Source organism: Tupaia chinensis, unplaced genomic scaffold (genome assembly GCF_000334495.1).
Source record: "Tupaia chinensis unplaced genomic scaffold, TupChi_1.0 Scaffold145396_1, whole genome shotgun sequence".
Classification (NCBI taxonomy): Eukaryota; Metazoa; Chordata; class Mammalia; order Scandentia; family Tupaiidae; genus Tupaia; species Tupaia belangeri.
In genome coordinates, this window is record NW_006205257.1 from 1,153,870 (window position 1) to 1,168,485 (window position 14,616).

General features: G+C 48.1%; 1 long non-coding RNA gene across 1 annotated transcript; it reads left to right on the forward strand.

Moving 5' to 3' along the window:
* Positions 1-365: 365 nt before the first annotated feature.
* LOC102490899 (uncharacterized) lies at positions 366-11,936 on the forward strand. The gene is made up of 3 exons (XR_337328.3): positions 366-400; positions 11,210-11,376; positions 11,463-11,936. It is a non-coding gene; the product is annotated as an uncharacterized LOC102490899 (long non-coding RNA).
* Positions 11,937-14,616: the final 2,680 nt, after the last annotated feature.

Here is a 14,616-nt window from a genome sequence, read left to right on the forward strand (position 1 = left end):
TTACAACTCTTCAGGGTAGCGTCATCTATTGTGAGCAGCATGGAGACGACACGGTGTCACAACCCCTCAGGGTCGTCCGGAGACGACGCGGTGTCAGCTCTTCAGGGTCTTTCTGGTCTTCTGTGTCGTCTTCCTGGTCGTCTGGCGATTGTGGGCCAGGCATCGTGGTTATATACATGCTGGTGGGCCTTGATTGGTTGTAAAAGGTGGGTTATGATTGGTTGCTTTTGGACCAATCATGAGGTGCCAGATATGCAAATCTGAGGGATTCTAGTGGCCAATCAGAGTATGGTTCTGAAGGTCAGGTTTTTTTGAAGGGAACCAACTGTGGCCTTTGGCATTGTGTAATTGTTTGCTTTCTGAGAAACCAGCAATATTCGCCGGTGCGCAGCCTCCCACAGTAAGTACACCTGCCCTATAGCAAAAATCTCTCTAAAACATAGAAAAAGAGTTGTTAGATGAGTTTTTTTCTTTTAGGACTTTAGTATGTTATTCCTTCACTTTCTGGTCTTTATGATTTCTAATGAGAAATCAGCTGTAGATTGGCTTGAGGATTACTCATCCACGACGTGTTGCTTTTCTCTTGCTGCTTTCAAAATTCCCTTTTTGTTACGGGTTTCAACCACATGAGTTTAATGGGTCAATGTCATGGATCTCTGAGTTTATCCTGTGTGGAGTTTGTTGAACTTCCTGGGTGTTTATATCATGTCTTTATAAGATTTGTGGAGTTTTCAGCCATTATTTCTCCAAATATTTTTCTGCCCCTTTCTTTCTGTAATTCCTGTGGTAGATATATTGATATACTTGATGACGGCCCATAAGTACTTCAAGCTCTGTTTATTTTCCTTCATTCTTTTTTTAAAGAATTATTTATTTAATTTTATTCATTATTATTTAAAAATTTCCTATAGGGCACGTGTGTTCAACAGTTAGAGAGAGAGGGGGAGAGAGAGAGAGAGAGAAAGCAAGACTCCAGCTCTGGAATTTTCTTTCTTTTTTTTTTTTTTTTAGAGGTTTTTTGCTATAGGGCACGTGCACTCTCCAGAAAGAGAGAGACAAAAAACGAGAACTTACCCCCCAAGGAAGATGGTTATGCCTCACATGTGGCTGGTGTGAGTTTAAGCCATCGGGCTTGGGACTCGAACTAGAGTTGACTACATAGGAGTCCAGCAACAGAGCCATTATACTAACTGCTGGTCCCTCCAGGTCTGTAATTTGAACCTCAGTTAGCCATGTGGGAGTTCAGTACCTTAACCACCGTGTCACCTGCTGGTTCCTCTTCATTCTTTTTTTTTTTTTTCTTTTCCTCAGGCCGGATAACTTCAATTGTTTTATTTTCAAGGTCATCGATACTTTCTTTTGCATACTCATGCCTTAATGAAATTTTTATTTCAGTTATACTTTGAAGCTCCAAACTTTGTTTGGTTTCATTTTGTAATTTCTCTTCATTGACAGTTTCATTATTTTAAACATCATTTCCTAATTTCCTTTCTTTGTCTATAGCTCTCTGTAGCCTATTGAGTATATATAAGATAGTTGATTTAATGTCTTTGATTCATAATTCCTAATTTTGGGTCTTCCTCAGTTTCTTCTTTCGAAGAAACCATTTTTCCCCTTTGTGAATGGGTCATATTTTCTTGTTTTTTGTTTGTTTGTGTTTTTTGCACATTTTAAATTTTGTTGTTGTTGAATACAGACTTCCTGAATTGTGTGGCCATTCTAGAAGTCTAATTCTTCCCTTCCTCAGGGATTGCTGATTTTTGCCTGTTGAAGGCTGAAGCCATCCATATGTGACTTTTCCAGGCTATTTCCGCAGAGTGTGTATTCCTTACTGTGTGTGGTCCCTGAATTCCTGTTCCATTATCTCTACGGTCAGTCAGTGACCTAACAAAGACTTCCTTACATTTTTGTCTCCCACATGTTGGAGACACACAACGAGGAAACTGCCTCAGCCCTTGGGATTTGAAACAATGGCCAGCAAGGGACCCAAAGTGGTAAAATGAGTGTTAAAAAGAAGTGGTCAAGGGACCAGCAGTTAGCATAATGGCTATGTCGCTGGACTCCCACGTAGTTGACCGGGGTTCGAGTCCCGGACCCGGTGGCTTAAAACTCACGCCGGGCGCGTGTGCGTGCGTGCCCAAGATCCCGAGAGGAGAATGGAGGAGAAGGGATTGCAGCGTGGCCACCCCCCCTGGGGGGTGATTTCCTGCTTTCTGTCTCTCTGTCTCTCTCTGTCTGTCTGGCGAGCGCACGCGCCCTGTAGCAAAAACCTCTCAAAAAAAAAAAAAAGAAAAGAAAAGAAAAGAAAAGAAGTGGTCAACAACCAAGGCACACGATTCTGGTTTTTGAAGGACAAAGTCCTTATTACCTATAATAGTAGCACCGGCCAGAACAGTTCACTGTTTCTGCAGCTGCCTACCAAAGAGCTGTTGGGTGGAGAATTGGGCTCACTATGCAAACATGAAAATGTCTAAAAATATACCAGGCTCTTCATCAAGTTTCCCCCTGGCCTTGCATGTGTTCAGCTGGATGGCAGAGTTCAAAATAGTTACTTCAGACAGCTTCCATCAGCCCAATAGATATTTGGGTGGAAGGACAGATTTCTATGTCTCTCAACTCTGCCATTTTCTGTGATGTTACTCGATTTCCCTATTTTTAAACCACTGAGCCTCCACTCCTAGTTACTTCTGTAACTCAGCGCTTCACTACTGACTGGGTGTTCCATGACTGGGCTCATGCTTTCCAGAGTCTCCTCCAGGGCACCTCAGGTGTTCCCTGCTCTTCTCAAATTACACTCTGCCCTCTATCTAAGTTCTGCCTTCCAAATTTCACTGAAATTATTTATTGCTAGTATCTCTTCATCTGTCTTTGTCCTTGTTGGTTTATACTATTTTTTTTTTTGGAGAGATTTTCACTGTAGGGCGCGTGCGCTCGCCAGACAGACAGAGAGAGACATAGAGACAGAAAGCGAGAAATCACCCCCCAGGGGGGATGGTCACGCCGCAATCCCTTCTCCTCCATTCTCCTCTCGGGATCTTGGGCACGCACGCACACGCGCCCGGCGTGAGTTTTAAGCCACCGGGTCCGGGACACGAACCGCGGTCGACCACGTGGGAGTCCAGCGACATAGCCATTACGCTAACTGCTGGTTCCCGGTTTATACTATTTTTAATTGCTTCATTTTGGGGGCCAAACAGTGGTATAGTAGTAAAACGTGTTGTTCAGCTAGGCTGACCCATAGGGGAAGGTTCAGGTCCACATCCATAGACCTCCCAGAGCATGTTGGGTACAAACATGTCCGTGATCCAGGACTGACAGAGGCGACAGGTGGATTACAGCATCAAGACCCTGTTGGGGGGGACCAGCAGTCGTGTCCCGGACCTGGTGGCTTAAAACTCACGCTGGGCGCGTGTGCGTGCGTGCCCAAGATCCCGAGAGGAGAATGGAGGAGAAGGGATTGCAGCGTAGCCATCCCCCTCTGGGGCGGGGGGTGAGTTCTCGCTTTCTGTCTGTCTCTCTCTGTCTGTCTGGCGAGCGCATGCGCCCTATAGCAAAAACCTCTCCCCCCCCAAAAAATAAAAAAAGACCCTGTTGGGGGTACCTGTCTCTTTCACCAATGGAATGAATAAATAAATAAATACATCATTAAATGGCTTTAATGGCAGGACTGGAAGGAGTAGAAAGAAATGCCTGAGGTCTAGCCACTGGTGTTTAACAGGAACACTGGGTGTGACCACTGTCCTAGACTGTTTCAGGGCAAGACAGCACAGTTGCCACTGTCATTTTGTTTCTCTATGTATTGGCCACCATGGTCAGCAGAACCGGTGGAGCAGAAATTTGCAAAGCTTTTGCCCACCAGTGAGGCTAAGCCATGGCAAGAAGGTCAATTCTGGACTGCATGTAAGGGGAAGAGGAGTTCGAGTGAGATGTCTGGTGCTTCTGGGTATATTACAAGAAGGGAACTGAGTTTCAAGCAGTCCTACTGAATTCCAGAGCAGCTTGCTGCTGCAGCTTTGTGCTGAATCCAACCTCCCTTGAACCAAATGCACAAGTAGCAGGCACCTCTGGCAGTGGGAGGGCACCCCAGCCATCTGAGCCCAGGAAAAGAGTGAGTGAGTCTCACCAAACAGGGCTCAGACCACCACATGCTTACCAGTATCTAGTTACAAACGGGTGTCATGACTCTCCCAGGCCAAGGGAAGGCATCTCTTTTCTCTGCTCTTTGGTGTTTAATATTGAGTTTTAGCCCAGCTCTTGATCACAGCTGCTGTCAAAGGACCTACAGGAAAATCCTTTTTTATTGAAGCTGAAAAGGTCAGTTTTCTTGGACGTCTCCATGGTGAAAATAATAAATGCAGCACATTCATACCCTTATGATATTTAGGCTTTCCAGCTGGAATGACCCTTGGGAAAGGGTGCCTGAGATTTTAATTATATTTCCTGTCCTTCTGGACCATGTGTGCTGCACGAGGGCTGGTGGGCCTTTCTCCTGCCTGGGTCACTAGGTAGATAGGCAGTCAGGGAGTTGGCAACCCCGGTAGGTGGCATCTGGGTTGGCCTGGGCAAGCTCCCACGGGGCCTGCTGGCTCAGAAGAGCGGGTTACCCATTTGTTCTAAAACATGGCCCAACGCTGTCTGCCCAGGAGAGGGCTGTGGGTCTGCTTGGAGCAACTACTTTACTCTGGTCTCAGGTGTCCAGAACCTGGCAAAAACTCTTAGATGTTTGCAAGATGTGGTCGGGGCTTTTCTTGAGTTTCAATAGGACTTCTTTAATTTTTGTTATCGTTTTTCATTATTATTATTGTTCTTATCATTTTGGAGAGGGAGAGCTGAGGCCTTTTTCTTTCATCACCATCCTCAGCTACATATCTCATGCTTGTTACGTTGTACACTGTATCAATTTTAACTGTCCCCCCAGTTATAACAGAATAAAATGAATAAACTGAAATATATATAAATATAACTTTAAAAGGAAGATATAAATATAACTAAAAAAGGAATATATTTTTAAAAATTGTGCCAGTGGCGGGGGCAGCAGTTAGCGTAATGACTATGTCATATGCTCATGAGTGGGAAAGGAAGCACCCTATCCCAATGCGGCATAGTTATACCACAGTCCTTGTTCCTCCATTTCTCCATCCAATTACGATTGGGGCACACACATACACACACTTCTGGTGTGTTTTTCCATCCACAGGAGCCAGGACTTGAATCACGGTCGGCCATATGGGATCCCATTCCCTATGAACTGCACTTAGCCACTGCTCTATGGGGCCAGGCCCCAGGAATACATTTTACACACACGTTCATGACTAAAGAATTTGGCTAATTGGGCAGGTCTAGTTCCCACTGGTTAAGGGAGTCAGCTCTCATCTGGCAGACAGTGGTTTGATTCTTGGTCCCCAACAAGGAGGAGGGAGGGAGGATGGCAGTGCGACCATGCCACATTGGAGGGTGCTTTCTTCCTTCCCCTTTCTCTAGCTCTCTGTCTCTGGCAAGCCACACACCCCCTGGCAATTAAAAAAAAAAACAAATTCAGTGAGTTATTTCTCTTCCTGAAACTTTAATAAGGGACAAAAATATTTTGTGTGTGGGATAAGATTGATGGCATGTCTCTAGGGAATTTGGAGAGAGAGAAAGCTCAGCTTCTTTATCTGAAGATGGGGAAAAATAACAGCACCTACTTTAGGTTCTACAGCTCAACTAAGACAACTAGGACCTGTGAAGCCCTTCGAACAGTGCCTGGCACATGGAGATCAGTAAGCGATCTCCACAGTCCTGGCCTAGCAATGGTTTGACGTGGTTTTCAGATTTGAAATTTTTTTAAAAAATTTTATTTTTTTTAGGTTTTTGTCATAGGGTGCATGTGTTCACCAGAGAGAGACAGACAGTGAGTGAAAAATCAACTCCCGGAAGGGATGGCGGTGTTGTAATACATTCGTCTTCATTCTCCTCTCAGGATTTTGGGCACACATGCACATATCCCTGGTGTGATTTTCAAATTGTCTGTTCTGGGACTTGAATCATGCTCAGCCATGTAGGAATTCAGCACCTCAACCACCATGTCACCTGCTGCCCCCAGAATTTGCATTTAAAAACAAAATTAAGCTATATTTATGTATTTATTTCATGAGAGAGAGAGAGAGTCACCCATGATAGGGTCCCCATACCATGATCTACCCCTATTCTTAGCCAGCCCTGATCGCAGGCCTGTGTTCCCACTGAGATCCTGGGATACAAACCCAGGACCTTCCTCATGCAGGTTCAGTTGCACAACCAGTGCACCACTGCCTGCCCCAGGATTTGAATTTTGATCTTCCCCCAGGCTAGGAATATGTGGTATAATATTCTCATGATGCTGGGCAGTGGTGATGAGACACAGCTGCCAGTCAGCTACCCAAGGGCAAGGATGAACAGCTCTTACTGTGTTCTACAGTGTTCAGTACTCAGTAAATGGCATGAGATAGTCAACCCTGTATTATAAAACAGGCTTTGAGTTAAGTGATTTTGCTCAGCGATAGGCTAGCGTAAGTTTCCTGAGCGTGTTTAAGGTAGGTTGAGCTAAGTGACGATGTTTATAGGTTAGATCTATTGAATGCATTTATGATTTAAGATATTCTCAGATTATGATGGGTTTATTATGATAAAACTCCACTGTAAGTTGGGGATTGTCTGCATCTACTATACTGAAAAATGATTATTCTTGGGGCCAGCAAGTGGCGTGGAGGTTAAGGTGACTGGTTCCCACACAGCCCACTGTGTGGCTGAACCTGGATCTGGTGGCCTGAAAAACATGCGGGCATGTATCTGTGTATGCCCACAATCCTGAAAGGAGAATAGGGGAGAAGGGATGGTGGCCAAACCATCCCCCAGGATGTGATTTCTCACTCTCTCTAGCTATTTCTCTCTGGTAAGCACATGTACCCTATAGCAAACTGAAAAATAAATAAATAAATAAATAAAGATTACTCTTTTTTTTTTTTTTAAGAGATTTTTGCTATAGGGCATGTGTGCTCACCAGAAAGAGAGAGACAGAGAGACAGAAAGCAAGAAATCACCCCCCAGGAGCTATGGCCATGCTGCAATCCCTTCTCCTCCATTCTCCTCTCGGGATCTTGGACGCACACACACACACTCGCTCCCCTGGGGATCGCGGCCGCCCACACCCACACACACACACACACATGCCTGGTGTAAAGTCAAGCCACTGGATCTAGGACTTGAACCGCAATCGGCTATATGGGAGTCCAGCGACATAGCCATTATGCCAACTGCTGGTCCCAAATAAAGATTGCTCTTATTCTCGTTATAATTCAGCCTGCTTGGTTAAATTGCTATGCTATAGTGAAATCATGTTCTGTATTGACAGGGATAGGTACAGTAAGTCTGTGAAATATAAAAGGCCTAAGGTTGGGATTATCCTCTTATCTCAAATTCGAGTCCCTAAGAACTTTTTCTAAAGAACATCAGTGGATTAAGTATTCCACTTCCGAAGTGAAAAAAAGACCACTGTGCTATTTGTGTTTATCCTATAAAGTGAATCTTGCCCCAAACTCTTCTAAGAATAATAAAGAAAATGCATGTGTTCATACATAGACACATGTGTGCATATTCACACACACACACACACACACACACACACACACACACACAAGAGTAACTGCAGAGAAACTATTTTATACCTGGTTTTGTAACCCTTTACAATCATATCCAACAAGATCAAGAGGCCTCTTTGGAATCCAGAGTCAGATCTTTCTTTCCCTTGGAGCCTCTGAATCCCAGAATGGAGCCTCCCAGACAGGAACTCCAGGAACCTTCTCTCCAGTGCTTTTACCTAAACTTCAGTCTAAGGCAGGGGTCCCCAATCCCTGGACCAGTACCAGTCCATGGCCTGTTAAGAATCAAGCTGCATAGCAAGAGGAAAGCGAGTGAAGCTTCATCTGTAAATTCAGCCACTCCCCACCACTCGCATTACAGCCTGAACTCTGCCTCCTGGCAGCCGTGACATTAGATTCTCGTAGGAGCCCCCAAATGGGACCATTGACTTGCAGGAAGGACCAGATCAGGGCTCCCGGTGATTCTGCATTATGGCAAGCTATATAATTATGTCATTATATATTATAATGTAACAGTAATCACAATCAATGTAGTGGGCTTGAATCATGCCCAAACTATCCCTCTCACCCCTACCTCCACTCCATGGAAAATTTGTCTTCCACAAAACCGATCCTGGTGCCAGAAAGACTGAGAACCACTGATCTAAGGGATTTACTTTTCTCAAGGCACAATTAGCATATGGAGTTGTTGCTAATAGGGCTTTGTTGCCTGGGGCTGTGATGAAAGTCAACTTGGTGTATTGTTCAGCATCTCGGCTGCGCAGGGTCTGCACCAAGAATGATCTCTTATCTCTGGGGTCTAGGCAAGATGGTTTTGACCCTTTGAGGTGCCTGCTGGCCCCTATTCTCTGAAAGCAGTTGGAGAGTAGAGCCAAAAGGGGGCATCGTCTCTGGGAACTCAGCTGACCTGGGTACAGGCTGCATCCCTGCATGTCTGCTGAGTGGCCACAGGCAACCACACGACCTCTCTGAGCTTTGATTTCTTGGCCTGTGTCCTGAGCTCACAGCACTGCTTCTGGGTGAGGAGGGAATCTGTGGGAGAAATGCTCTACACAGACCAGCTCCGTTAGTCCTGCTGGGGGCTACTCCCCATCACCTCTGGCCAGCTAGTTGACAGGCTGTCAAAATTCGACTCTTCCCCGCCAAACACTCCTTGGTCCATTCTATCGGACGTGGCCTTCTGTGCCTCAATAGCAGCCCTGCTGTTTTCACAGCAACTGGCAGATTCCACCCACTCCATCACCAAGTCCTCTGGTCCCAGCCTCCTCAACCCCCTTGGCCTAGGGGAGCAGAGAGGAAACAGAGCTCAACAGATACTTTCCGCCTCCCAAAGAAGATTTTTAAAACCAGTAATGACCCTGTAACTGTAGGGCCTGCCATTAGCAAGACCCGGAGCAAGCCATTAAGAAGGGAACAGGCTCCATGAGGACGATGAATTTCTGCCGCACCATGGCGGGGTACAGAGTGCCCCAGGTATGGCCTATGCCTGCTGTGCGCTCTCGAGCCATTAGCACAGCTGCTCCCCAACGGCACCGACGCTGGCAGATCAGAGAGCCAGTGGAGCCACGGGCAGGAGCTGGATGTCTGCCCTGCCCACTCTGCACCTGGCACCACCCTCTTCAGCATGACTGGGCAACTTTGGTTGGTGTTGCTTGATGAGGAGTTGCAGGTCACGCATACACAGGCAGGCACCAATATACCTACCTGCACACACATACATGCATGCAAATGTGCTCACATGCACCTGCACAGATGTGTTCACCCACACGCACAGACGTGTATATGGATGCACCCTGCACACACACGCCCATGTGCACACACGCAGAGCCACAGACTTTTGGCACTTTTTCTGTCTTTGGGCCCCTGAGACCACCCAAGGGCCTCATTAGTGTTCTTTTACTTCTGGCTTTGGGTGGGCGTAGGTGAGACCAGTCTGGCTGTCATTAGATGTCCTCTTGGCCCACAGCCCCTGAGCCTGGCCTGGGCTGTCACAGGAGGAAACCACCGTTATTTAGTTTTCCGTTTTCTTCCCCACACCAGGGAGGACTCTGAACGCTGAGCTGCCCAAGGGTATGAGCTGCACACGTAGCTGTCCGAGATTCATTTTAGAATTCCCGGTGGCGGTGTCAGACTGTACCGAATCCAGAGTGTCAGACTCTATTTAGACAAACCCAGTGTCTGGTCCAAGCATGCATCCTCTGATGAGCACACGCAAGCACATGCACACACACACTTACACAAATCCATAGCGATATGCTCCACTGCAGCTGGGCCTACATACACAAATCTTTAAATGCATGCATGAGTACACACTCACACAAGCACACACACTCATACATGAGATATACGCACATACAGACATGTATACACGCTCATACACATGTGATCACATCACACGTACAAATATGCACAGGTACATGCATGCATAACACAGAGACAAGAATGTACATGCATACACACACAAGAGCAGAGATATGCACACATGAAAACCCATGCACAGGAGCAAGCATGTACGCACATGCATGCCAAAGTGGCAGAGGATGCTGCGAGATCCTGCAGCCAGGTTGGAAATCCTGTCCTGTCTCCTGCCCTCTTGTGCCAGAGTGGGGTCTTTTGCTGAATGAGCAGGAGACACTCAGGCTTGGCGGACCTCCAGCTGAAGGGAAGCAGAAAACACTGATTCCACTGTTGAACTGTTTCCACGTGCTTGCCTCCTAGCCGGGTTGCGCTTCCAGATTCTGTCCCTTCCCCCACCAGCCATTGGAGCTCTGAGCTGTCTCTAGAGCACCCCGAACCAGGAAGGATCCCAGGAACCTTAGCCTGACATGTCCCTTCAGCCCGGTTGTCCCCTGACATAGACACCACCCTGTGCACCAGCCACTCGAGGTTCCTCCCTCGTCCCCGGACCTTAAGACAGAGGAAATTTTGACAGTCACTCCTCTGCCCTTGCCATCCACTTGCCTACTCGCTCCTAGGCAACTTTTTTTTTTTTTGGAGGGTTTTTTTTGTTGTTGTTGTTGTTGTTGTTTTTTTGCTATAGGGCACGTGTGCTTGCCAGAGAGAGAGAGACAGAGAGACAGGAAGCGAGAAATCACCCCCCAGGGGGGATGGCCATGCCGCAATCCCTTCTCCATTCTCCTCTTGGGATCTTGGGCATGCACGCACATGCGCCCGGTGTGAGTTTTAAACCACTGTGTCTGGGACGTGAACTGTGGTCGACTACGTGGGAGTCCAGTGACATAGCCATTACTCTAACTGCTGGTCCCACCTAGGCAACTTTTAAGGCTAGGTGGCATGGTCCTTTCTCTTACTGACCTCTTGCCCCCCAGGCACAGCTGGGCCCCCTCCTCTGCTATCCCCGAGCTGGGCATTCATACCCCCATACTGTCCTTGCGCCGTAACATCGTCAGGCTCGGTTGTCTCTGCTTTGCCCATTCAGTTGGTTTTGAAGGGCCCAGACTGTATCCACCCCATTCTAGTATGCCAGCAGCCTGGCACATGGCAAGCCCTCAATAAGTACACATCGAGGGAATGAATGAACAAACAAATGTGCCAATGGTGCTGAGTTGAAGTCAGTCCTATTCTATTTGGAGACAGGACCTGGGCCAGCTGGAGAAGCCTGCCTGTCAGCCACACTGCTTGCAGTTTCCGCTGCAGCCCAGAACGGAGGATCTGCAGAGAAAACCTAGAGAGGAAAATGCCACCTGCCAGCCCCATTAATCAGAAAATGCCCACTTTCTCTGGAAGGCTCCATTTCCAGGTAAAGGGGAAATCTAATCAGATGTTCTGGATTCAAGTCTATATGGATTTCTGATCAATGAATCGAAACTTGGTATTGTCTTCCAGCCGTGACTCGGATTAGATTTCTAGTCCCACGAAGCTCGGACACGTCCCAGTGAAGGAAAACTCTCAAAGGCAAAAGGAGAAATAATCCCATGATGGCAACTCTAAAAGGAGCATGTCACATCTCCATGTCCATCTCCAGAAGCTGAACCTGTGCCCAGCGCGTACCTGCAGATGGCAGCTCTCTACCAACACAATGTTCATCATTTCCTCTTACCCCATAAACCTTGGCAAGGGCAGGTGCCCCTTCCCATCCCTTGCAGCCCGGTAAGGTCAATTCATCCTGATCTTAGCTGAGGCTTTTGCCATTTAAAGACACGTCGGATATTTTGGTTCTGAGTTTCCACCTTTATCATTAAAGCAATTATCGGCTAAAAATGCTCTGCTCCCTAAAACAATGCCATCAGACGGCGGCGGGAGCAGATCTGAAGTTATAAATAACTTCCTTTCTTCCTGCTACTTGTTTGCAGGGCTATATAAATCTTCAGGTGTGTGAATTTCATCATTACTAATGTTCTTTAAAATGTAATAAAACTTTTCTCATTACATAAGCCAGCCAATCAGAATGAGTCCCTCGCAGACCCTCAGCCATAGACCCATCGTATTTGCATTGCAGAACAACTGTAATTTTATTCATGGGTTGGCATAGCCTCAGCCCATCAGTAATTAAACACGGAACAGCTGTCACTCTGCGGCATCCCAGGCAGACAGGATGGAATAATGAGCCCCTATTGACGGGTTCGGCAGTAGGGGGCTGGCATGGATGGGGGCTGGTGCAGGCAGGGGACTGGCGCGGGCAGTGGCTGAGATGGGTGTGGGATCACTGAGCTGGGCTCAGGGCTGTCATCCACTCTGGACTTTCCTCTTTGATTCTGCAGAAAGCAGGGCAGTCTCTGCGTAGAGAGATGGTGGAGTTATTGCGGGAAAGTAGTGCTGCTCAAACGTGTACGCAGTTCCCAGAGACCACGTGGGGACGTAGTGGAGGTGGGCTTCGGGGGGAGGGGTGCACTTCCGGCTTCCACTTTATAGCCTTCTTTGCACCTGCTCCCTACCTGCCCCTACTCCAGTCTGCTTGACTGCTTCTCTGGATGCCTCTCAGGAACTCTCCCTCCTTCCTCCCTCTTGCCTGGTATAGGTTGTCTATACCCCCCCACAGCCCCACCAGCAGGGGACAAGGACAGGTCTCCCAGAGCCCACGAAGAGCCCACATTGGGAACTCACAGGCAAAACTCTGGGCTCTACCTTCTTGCAGGCCTAGCTCCCTGACCACTGGTCAGGGTTGCACACACTGAGAGCGGCCCCCAGGAGAACCCCTCCATCCTACCTCAGGCCTCATGCTGGCCTCATGGAGGCATGGAGGGTGGCCTTCCTCTATGAAGGCTCCTTGACTTACTGGGCCCATGGAACACTCTTGTCTTCATACGTTCTGCTGCACTTGAGGCGGAGAAGAGCTGAGCAGTCTGGGTTGTATGGACTATGGGTGGGCAACACAGGGCCCCCTCAGTGAGGCTGTACTTGAAGGTCATCTCAGGGGCACTGGGGTGGGTGCGGAGGACTTCTAGGAATGGATTGGCAGGTGCTGACTGTGGTGTCTGAGATCTGGTAGACCCATGTCCTGCACCCAGAGTGACAAGGGGAAAGAGGGACCCTGCGCAGTACCCTGGGTGAGGGACTGCCTATCTTAAATGTGTAGATGGTGATGGGGCCTGTCTGGGTGATTGATCTGTAGGGCGCTAGGGTGAGGGTTTCCCAGAAGAAAGGATGATGGGTGGGAATCCCTGAGGTCATCACTGGGGATAAATGGGTCTTCTAGATCATTGTTGGGGGAGAGGGTGTACCTACTGCCAGGCTGTGCCCTTGAGGACCCAAAGAAGGGGAGGCATGCAATCCAGGCCCAGAGTAGGAGGGTCCCTTCATCACACGCCATCACCACACACACTGAGACCAGAGACTTGGCTGCGCCAAGGTGCTCCTGGGCCTGATTTTCTCCCTGAGACTGTGAGAGTTTAGGGCCTGCTGTCCTCTGCATCTTCAGGTCTGCACCTGTGAGGCTGGCTGGAGTTTTCAAAGCCATCTGTGGAACCACGAGGTCTGATGGCAGGAAAGAATATCTGAGTTCCCTTCTAGAGAGGCTCCTGGGGATCGGCAGAGAATGTCCGTAGGACAAGTGGGGTCAAAGTTCTCACACAAAACAGTGGGTGCTGGATATGCCTGTTAGACCAGGGACCCTGAAGACTGAAGAGGATATGAGCATGCAAGAACAGATGGTCTTGGGACCAGCAGATGGCATAATGGTTACATCGCTGGGCTGCCATGTAGTCAACTGCAGTTCAAGTCCCGGACCCGGTGGCACGCCAGGCACATGTGTGTGCATGCCCAATATCCTGAAAGAAGGAGGTATTGCAGTGTGGCCATCCCCCCTGGGAGTTGATTTCTCACTTTCTGTCTCTCTGTCTCTCTGGTGAACACATACACCTTATAGCAAAAATCTCTCTCGCAAAAAAATAAATAAATAAAATAAGCAGCAACAAAAAACAGGCAGTCTTATGGCTGACAACACACAGTCCCTGGGGTGTGTGAACCCTGTGGAACACCATGGGGCGCCCCCCAAGGCTTAGCTGCTTGACTATAGGCAAAAGCAAGCACTTAGGGACATGTAAGAATGTGCAGGTTTGTAAGTGTGCACATTGAGAATGCATGCATACACATGGGGGTGTGCAGGTATGATTATGCACGTGTGTGCACATGATATGAGAGTGTGCACATGTATGTGTGAGTGTGCACATGTCGTATGTCCCCACTATACTATGCTGTCAGGAGGACCTGGGGTTCCAAGAGCCAGGTGGATATTCCAGCCCCAGAGCTCCTTTGGCCCTTCCTCAAGCAGTGGACCCACTGTACAAGCTACAAGGGATGAAAGGAGTCACTCCCACTAGGGAGACAGCAGGGGATGTCTGCAAAGCCTTCTCTGCTACCAAAAATCAAGATGGCTCAAAGCCAGCAAAGAGGAGGCATTCTTGGGACAAGACCACAAGGTTCTCACTGCCTGTGTTCAGTTTGGATGGCTGTGGCTTCTGGGGTGCAAGTTGCTGTGAGTGAGTGTACCTACTCTGAGTGGGGGGGGGGGGTTAGTCTCCATTGGCTCACGTGACTCGCA